A 10561-nucleotide genomic window follows, 5' to 3' on the forward strand; every position below is an offset into this window, starting at 1 on the left:
ACACAGCCCAAAGAGAGACAAACAACTGATTGTACCAACTTAGTGCCTTGCATTTTATGAAAATAACATGATATTTGGAAAGAGATATATGAACATGGATTATGAGGCTATTTCATATAAACTTAAATAGTGTAAGCAAAAAATACCAAAATATTTTGCACCAGGCACGAGCCAAACAAGTCACAATTAGTTTGGCAACGAAATCATAAGATTGGTGAGGAACAACAGCAACTATACAAAAGAGGATATACGAACTTTCTCTATATGAATCTGCTAAGAACCCAAAACGATATTAAATTTTGCAACAAAATGTCTTGTTACATTATTTAGCAACCTTTCTCTGCTAAAGACTAAAGCCACTCCCTCAAAGTAGAAGCAAAGCTTCGATATAGCTTTTGTTTATTCCCCAGCTATATAAGAATGAAAAAGAATACAAAAAAGGGGACAAAACAAAAATAGGGCGTTGAATGAGAGATACAAATATTCAAACAAGCTCCGAAAAATTCAATAGTCTCGAGTTAGAAAATAAGGGGATGGAAAACAACATGTAATAGGAGCAGCAATCATAATTCCTCTAATCGGATAAGTTGAAACCCTAAATAACATTCTGTCAACATTAACATGCAGCAAAAAAATAGAACCAGAAATAGATGATACAAATTCACGTATGAACAAAAATTTGGTCATATTTCACTTGTACAATAATCATCTATCTATTGAACACCATAATGCACAAAACTCCGGCTGTGCTAGTAACCTTATGCCACCTCGCGAGGAGAGAAAAAGAAAAAATTAAACCTGTGGTCACTTGGTTAGCACCTTATTGCAAAGAAGTATTGTATCTATTATCTATCTATCTTTTGACAAAATATCTAGAATCTTGGAAGTGAAGGGGTTCGTTCCCCCAAGAAACCCAACTAGCTGTCACTTGGTTAGCACCTTATTGCAAAGAAGTATAGTATCCATTATCTATCTATCTTTTGACTAAATATCTAGAATCTTGGAAGTGAAGGGGTTCGTTCCCCCAAGAAACCCAACCAGCTGTCAATTCTCTAGCAAACAGTTCTATGCATCGAGGAGGTCGAAACCCAGGAACATAATCCAATAACAAATTTGTTCATATTATAAAGAAAATGAAAAATGAACTTGCATTCATATCATACAAGGTTCTCAGCACAAATTGGCAACCACATAAAAGTAAAACATCCCAACCCAGTTTCTCATCAAAACAACCCATTTCTAGCAATAATTTCAGCAATTTTAAGTAGTAAATTTTAAACAGAAGACAAGGAAAATCTAATATATCCCTACTTTTAAACAATCTCTATGTACCCCAATATAAAAGATTTACAATTTCCAATAGGTAATCTCAGAATAGGATATAAAAGTTCCAATAACTTTGAGATTAACACAACACTAAAGAAGCCATACAGTAGAACAATAGTGAACCAAATTAGTAGATGGAAAAAAGCCAGTGTTTACAGCAGTAATAAAAGAAAGGCCCACAAGAAGACATAGAAACACAAGGAATACAAGGTCAAAATACTTGATCAACACCAGTGACATATTTAGAGGAGAATAAACAGCGCACAGGAAAGACATCAATAATTCAGAGTTCATGCGTTTCTAGTAAACGAATACTAAAGTCTCGAACCAATGTTTGGGAAATGTATAATATAGAAATTCATCACGACAAAGACAGTAATAAGAGTACAGACTACAACCTAGAAAATTCGGCTGTGCATAGGGACTTAATGAAATTTTAACTACAAAACGTATAGATTTGCAACATCCATAATTCACAAAGCATGACATGAAATTGGACTATCATTAACCTGATTAATAATGACGAAGCAGCAGTTAATCAAGCTTAATTAACCAAAATCAACTAATTAACCAATTAATAGGGGCTATAATCCACTAACAGCAACTAATATAACTAAGCTAATTAACCAAAATCAACAAATTAACCAAAATTAATCAAACTTAATAAAAATAAAAAGAAAAATAGACAAAAAGTTGGAAGTAAAGAACTAGAACAGGGGCTAATGCTTGTTCTGCTTGTGCTGGAATTGCTTTTTCTGATTCAGTTTCATGAACTTGTACTACTGGGTGGAAAAACAAAATCTACGATGCAATCAATTGCAAAATCAAACACGACAACCCGGAATTTCTCTAGAAGAAGAACAAGCAGAGGTAATGGTACTAACGCTGTGACCCAGTGGCAAGAAGCACGAGCAGAGGTGAATGGAAAGCCCACACCTGTTGAAGGAGAAGCGCCCAAGGAGAAGACGCCGCAGTTGAAAGAGAAGCGCGACGCCACAGTTGATTTGTGCGTAGTGTGAACTGTGAACGGGTTCACCGAATTAGGGTTTTTTCAAATTTGGATCTGGATCTGGATTTAAGTTGGTTAAATGGTTTGGATTAAAAAATCAAACCATAAAATTGATGCAATGTGGTTTGGATTTTTTTTAAATAGTTTGGTTGGATTGGTTTACAATCCAAAATTTGGATTTTTTTGCCTAACCCTAACACAAATATTGAATGTATCACCTATATATTAACTATGAATGTATTATATAAGTATGTATTACCTATATAGTTAATATATAATTATAAATTAATTCATATATAATATTACCTCATTTTTTTATTACCTATGTATGTATTAATTATGTATGTGTGTATAACATATGTATGTATGTAATACCTATATAATGAATACATAATTGTTGATTAATACATACATAATATTCCTTCATAATGTATTAATATATAATTATATATTACATATATATTAATTAATACATTTATAGTTAATAGTTAATTATATATTACTTATATATTCATTAGTATTACTCATATTATGTATGTATGTATTAAAACATAGATAATTAACAATACATGTATACATAGTTAATTATGTATTACATATGTATTAATCCATATAAAAAATATAATCATGTATTAATAATATACATTAACTTATTATATATTAATACTTAATTATGTATTAATTTATAAAGACATAGTTAATTATGTATTAATACTTAATTTTGTATTATCTATTTATGCTTTAATACATAATTATATATTTCTTATATATTAATTAGTATTATCTATGATATATTTGTATGTATTAATACATATGTAATACATCATTACTATATATGTAATAATATATAAATACAGACAGAGTTAATTATGTAATATCTATATATTAATTTAGGTTTAATTACTCTATTGATCCCTATAATTTTACAAAATTTTTTATTAGGTCTCTATACTTTTTTTCTTTTTAATTTGGTCTCCGCACCAAATTTTTTTTCCTATAAATAGATGTAATACTAATAATTGTTTAATCCTTCTTTAACTTAAGTATCAATTTTTTTATAATCGTAAGATTGAATACTATTTTACTCTATTTATTAAAGAAACAGCCTAGGAAGAACAAATAGTTCTTCATACTGAAGTTAAAGAATATTTTAATTCAAATATAAAGTTATACAAAACAAAAATTTAGATAAAATTGCTATAATTAATACATACATAGATAAGTATTTTAATTATTTCATTGTAAAATTTTAATCCAAAACATAGATATTTATAAAAATATAATTCATTCTCTCCATAAAATATTTAAAGAATGTGTATTAAAAAAATGTCATTGAATATAATATTACGTTGTTCGCTCATTAATATGTTATGTGTGTTGTAATCTCATTTGTAGTAATGATTAAAATTAATCTGCACAAAAAACATACCAATATTGTATGTACTCCTTATATATTGCTTATGTATGTATAACTTATGTAGTTAATAAATAATTATAGATTAATACAGACATATTATTACCTCATTATGTATTATCTATGTATGAATTATATATATATGTGTGTATTAATACATAATTAATACATATAGTTAATAATATATAAATTTATTATCCTTGTATGTATTATATATGTGTATATGTATTACCTTTGTAATTAATAAATAATTATAGATTAATATATATATATATATATATATATATATATATATATATATATATATATATATATATATTACCTCATTATATATTAATACTTAATTATGTATAACATATGTATTAATTAGTACATTCATAGCTAATTATTTATTTCTTATATATTAATTAGTATTACATATGTTATGTATATATGTATTAATACATATGTAAGACATCATTACTATATATGTAATAAAGTAATTTCTAAAAACAAGGAACTCCAATTTATAAAAGTAAAGTTTAACTTATTTATATTTATATTTTTTAAAATGGCAGTCGTTACAAAATCACCCTGATTCGGACTACCCTTAAACTACATGCATGCATAATTCGAATCGGCCAGATTCGATTAACAAGTATTATTACTAATTTGAATTGGCCTAATTCGAATCAGTGTTGGTTTGTCTAATTTAAATGGGGTTCATTCGAATTACATAAAAATAAAAATGTACTTTTAGGAGATCCAAGTAACATTTTTTATTTTGGTTGATTTGTATAATATTAGCCTTCAGTTAGTTTATATATGTATTTTGTCATTTTGGTTATTGCTTGTTAGAATAAAAAAATTAATTTTATTTCTTTTAAATTGTTTTGGTGTTTGTACATACTATATCAATTGGAATAAACAAAAAGAGTTGATTATAATGTGTCAAAATCGTGTTATATAAGAAAATATTTTTAATCAAAAGTATAACACAGTAAACTTTTTATTGAAAATTTATGTAATTATTCTATTTTATATAGTTAACATAGAGTAATACTTTCCAAACATAGCGTATAAATACAGTATATTTATAAGTACAGTACTATTGGCTTGGTTTTTTTTGTCACAGTACGTATTATTGATTTTATTGAATGAGGAATCTAGGAATAGAAACAATGGAGAACCAAGATGAAATAAAATAAACAAATAAATAATTTTTAATACAAAATTTTTTTTACTATAAAACATTAATATGACCCGTTTTTACATGGCCTATTTATTGTTACTAGTACATGATCAATCAGCTCATGTTGCAACTATAGTTACAAAAAAACAAACAATAGAGTGTCTACTTTTGACCTTTCAAACCCAATAGGACATCCAATTGGATAATTTTATAAAGTGCAAAAAATAAAACAGAACCTACCACTTATTCATAAATTTGAATCTTTTAAAATTTGAATTTTTATTTTAGAGAATAAAATATAATCTTTTACTTTTAAATTTTTTCTCTTAGTTCCACGTATAAAATAAATAATGATACTTTATTCTCTAAAATAAAATTTAAAATTTAAAAAATCTAAATCCCTTATTCATACTTAAAAGATTGAAATTTCATTAAAAGCGTTACAGCAATGACATACCAAAAATTCTTTTGTATATATATCTTTTAATTTAAAAACGTATTTGTACAACATCTTTTTTATTTTATCCAAGTATCATACGTTAGTGGGAAGCACAACAAACTGGATATAATTAAAGAACATGGACAATGACTTGTTCCAGAAAATCAAAAGTGGTCCAGAAAATCAAAGATCCTATTATTTAATTTGTTTTTATTTATTCATTTATCTCATATGGAATTGGAAGAGACTATCATTGAAATGATGGTGACAAAAAAAACTTATTGATCACGCGCCTTAACCTTTTTCATCAATTCATTTCCTGGGTTCAAAATATTTTTTATTTAAACTTTTTCCTTGAAAATATTAATCTTTTGTATACTTTTTTTGTCTTTATTAGCATTATTTTTGAACTATCACATGTATAAGTTCTATGCTATTTTCTATGCACAAATTCAGATGTTACTAATCTCTTCACAAAAAGCATAGTACATTTCATATTTAGAAGATTATTATATTTATTTAAAATAAGATTAAAAATGATCAAATTTATTTTTGAAAGATTATATAATTTTTAAATTAATTTTTAAATTTTTTAATTAAATTTATTTTTTAAAAATCTTAATTTAGTGATTTATTTTTCTGTTAATTTTGTGACTGATGCGTCAAAATTTACTGACGTTTAATGATGTCACACTGACTATAACACATTCGTAAGTCGTAACAGTCAAAATAATCTCAAATTAAAAAAAAACTGAAACATTGTTAATTTGTCAGATTAGATAATCATTTGTCAAAAAATTTCAAATATATATATATATATATATATATATATGATCCTAACAAAGCATAGACATTTAGTTTTATTTCTTAAAAAAATATATACACAAATATGTATCCACTTTAGTTAGTTAGAACCAATGTAAGAATGACGGTATTTTTATGTTAATTAAAAATGTTTCACATGTAAACAATCATTCAATTAATACTGTTATTTTTTTTTTTTGAAAGGTAAAAGTTTCATTGAATGAAACTTAAAAGTTTAGGTTTACAATGGACTTCAAACAAAAATAAAGATGGGATATCTCATAATCTAATATGATATCACTTAAAAAAAAGAAAAAAACTTAAAAAAGTGAAAGAAAATAAACTTAATGAGAGAAGTTGGTGTGGTCTTCAAGGAGTTTCATTTTCATCTTCTTGCTGGTACTTGAAAATCATTTTTCAACTTAATTGCTGCCTCTAAAATCTGCTAATGGCCAATTTTATTTCCAAAAATAAATAAATATATAAAATGTGTACTAATACGAAATGGGAATAAATAATATATTCTCATATATATGGAAATGATAAAGTCTTCCAATTTTATTTGCATGAGCTTACATCCTAAAAAATACTCTCGTTTCGAGGGTTACTTGAAATTGAATCGTGTTTTGGATTGAACGTGATGTCCAAGTTTTCAGTAAGGTGGTTTTCGACTTAATCCTAACAATCAACCGTCGTCCGAGTTATTTGTGAGAATATAGGGGATGGTACTTGTAAAATGAAAAGCACTCCAATACCTAAGTCAGCAAGAGGTTTAGCAGGAGTGTCAATGAATTTTGATGTAATAAAATTTTATAAAATTAGAATAACTTATTTTTTAAGTAACCCATGAAAATTAATATTTAATTTTGCGTATCTATAGCTTTTTTTTACTTCAATAAAAAATATATATTTATTAGATTGTTTAAATTGAAATTTATTATACTATTTTTATAAATTGATATATGTTATTATTTCTCCATAAATCGAATAATTTGTAACCATTTACTAAATAAAATTTGCAAACATGAAAACTAAAGAGAAAATTAAATTAAATTCCGTTAGGCAAATACAACTTCCTTTTGACAAAACTACACAAGGCATTTCATACTTAAAAGACCCGTTCAATATTATTATCTTATTATAAATTATTTATGCATGTATTAATACATAATTAATACACATATAGTTAATAATATATAAACGTATTATCTATGTATATATTATATATGTATTACCTATGTATTTAATACATAATTATGTATCAATATAAATAGTATTATCTCATTATATATTAATACTTAATTATGTATTCTCTATATATTAATTAATACATAAATAGGTAATTAATTAATACATACATAATTAATTATGTATTACTTATTTATGTATTAATATATAATTATGTATTATTTATATAATAATTAGTATTACTTATGTATGTATCTATGCATTAATACATATGTAATACGTAATTGTTATGTATGTACTAATGTTTAAATATATGCATCATTAATTATATATCTCCTATGTATTAATACATATATAATACATAATTATGTATTAATAATACATAGTATTATCTCATTATGTATTAATATTTAATAATGTATTAGATATGCATTAATTCATATATACATAGTTAATTATATGTTAATACTTAATTTTTTATTATCTATTTATGTATTAATAAAAAAATTACTTATATATAATTATTTTTGTATTACCTATTTAATTCTTTTTATTTATATGACAAAAATATCCTTCAATCAAAATTAAAATTAAATCAATCTAAATAAATTTAACAAAACAGAAAAATCAAAATCAAATCAGATTGGGTTTACTTTTTTTCATCAAGTATCAAAATTCGTTGTTCCCCAAAAATGCTAAAGCAAAATCTAACCCAAGCAAAAACTCAAAACTAGTCCACTTTTCTTGTCATTTGTTTCTTTCGACTCGATCTTCCAGTAGTATGTTATTTCCTTAAACTAGTAACCCTATCTCCGCTGTGTGATACACAGTTTCGTGTCTTCATATTGTCATCCATGCATCGTGTTGTCTCACCTTCGCTGTCTTGTCTCTCGCCGTCGTGCTATCGCCGCCTTGCCTCGTCGCATTGTCTAAATTCTTGAGTATAATTCACTGTTCACCTTTGTTTTTCTTTCATTTACATGTGATTTATATTTTTTTGTGGAGATATATTAAATTGTGTGATTTATTACATGTATGACACACTTGTACATAAACCTTTTATAAAAATTGGTTCAAAAAGAAGTATTTAATATGCCTTTTTATAATACATAAAGATTTGGTGAGGCTCATGTTTGGATATTTATAACATGAGTGTAAATTGAAAGGAAGGTTTTCATTGGACAAGAAGCCAAAGTCAAGAAATAGAGAGAGACGAGTGTAACAAATGTTGTATGTACAACTTTAAAAGAATGAAAAGGCAGTTTCATAATTTTTCATTTTATAATATGTCCATAAACATAAATGCTGAAAACTAATCGTTATTGAAATGTAGTAAGCAAATTTCTGCGAAAGTTAGGGATAAATTTTTTTCCGAAATTCTTATTATTGGTGTTGGTAGTGGTGGTGGTGTTCTAAATAAAAATTTATTACATTAATTTTTGAAGTAGTGATCTAGTTCATTATTTTTCTGCAACAAAGAGGTTCGAGTTAGAGAAATTAGCAGCAATTGCATCTCTTACTGGTCTAGAGGAATTCTTTTATGGTATCTAGGTTAATTATATCCTGTAAAACCAATTGATTATCACAATAAGGTAGATCTAGTTTGCATATTCAATGTGATTGTTCGAGATAGTAACTATTTGTTATTGCTTCTTTCTTTAGAAATTTGTATGGATATTTTGTAGAAGTTCTAAAGCAAGACTATTTTTTCACAATCATGAATGTAATGCTACTAATTATTTAATCCTTATATAACTTAAGTATCAATTCTTTTCATAATTGTGGAATTAAGTACTGTTTTACTCTTTTTTTTAAAGAAGCTACTTAAGAAAAACAAGTACTTCTTCGTATTGAAGTTAAAACTATTCTGATTCAAATATAAAGTTATGCAAAACAAAAATTTAGATAAAGTTGTCATAATTTATATATACATAAATAATTAGTTTATTAATTTCATTATGAATTAATACGTTATTGAATATTACATTATTCACTTATTAATATGTTTTGTGTGTTGTAGTCTCATTTGTAGTAATGATAAAAGTTAATCTGCACAAGAAACACACCAATATTAAACATACTCCCGATATATTACTTATGTATGTATTATGTATGTATGTATTACCTATTTAATTAATATATAATTATAGATTAATATATATATATATATATATATATATATATATATATATATATATATTATTACCTCATTATGTATTGTCTATGTTTGAATTACCTATGTATGTATTAATATATAATTAATACATATGTAGTTAAATAATGTATAAACATATTATCCTTGTATGTATTATGTGTGTATATCTAACCTATGTAATTAAAAAATAATTATACATTAATATATTTAGATACTTAATTATGTATTATTTATGTGTTAATTAATACATTCATAGTTAGTTATTTATTACTTATATATTAATTAGTATTACCTATGTTATGTATGTATTAATAAATATGTATATATGAATATATAAATACATATACATAATTTAATTGTATTACCACTCATCATCTAAAAAAATTAAATATGTTATTAAAAATTATGTTAATCATTTGTTAATATGTTTTGTGTTACTTATATAAAAATACACACATAACTAATTATGTATTAATTAATATATACATAGCTAATTATGTATTACTTATTTATGTATTATTACATAATTATGTATTACTTATATATTAATTAATATTATCTATGTTATGTATGCATGTATTAATATATATGTAATACATGATTATTACATATGTATTAATTTATAAATACAGACATAATTAATTATGTATTATTTATATATTAATTATTAATTAATACATAATTAGTGCAACGACTCTTGTGTTGCATAGACATGGCATAAAATAAATGAGAAAAATATTAAATGTATATTAATTAAAATAATAAGGCTTATAATTAATATTCAATTAGATTAAATACACGTAATGTAGGCTTAAGAAAAAAATATTAACCAGTATATATAAATATATACAATATATAATAAATAATTTTTAAAATAAATAAAATATATTTGTATATAAATTTGATTTACATAATTTTACAATGGTAGATAGACTATTAAAAAAATATTAAGGTTATGGTTCTCTTCAAATACAACATATATTGCCTTTAGCTAATTTGTTTTTCTTCAAGCTCCAAGGATTTACTTTTAAAATTTGTATAATTTGAACTCCATT

Source organism: Arachis hypogaea, chromosome 2 (assembly GCF_003086295.3).
Source record: "Arachis hypogaea cultivar Tifrunner chromosome 2, arahy.Tifrunner.gnm2.J5K5, whole genome shotgun sequence".
NCBI classification, from domain to species: Eukaryota; Viridiplantae; Streptophyta; class Magnoliopsida; order Fabales; family Fabaceae; genus Arachis; species Arachis hypogaea.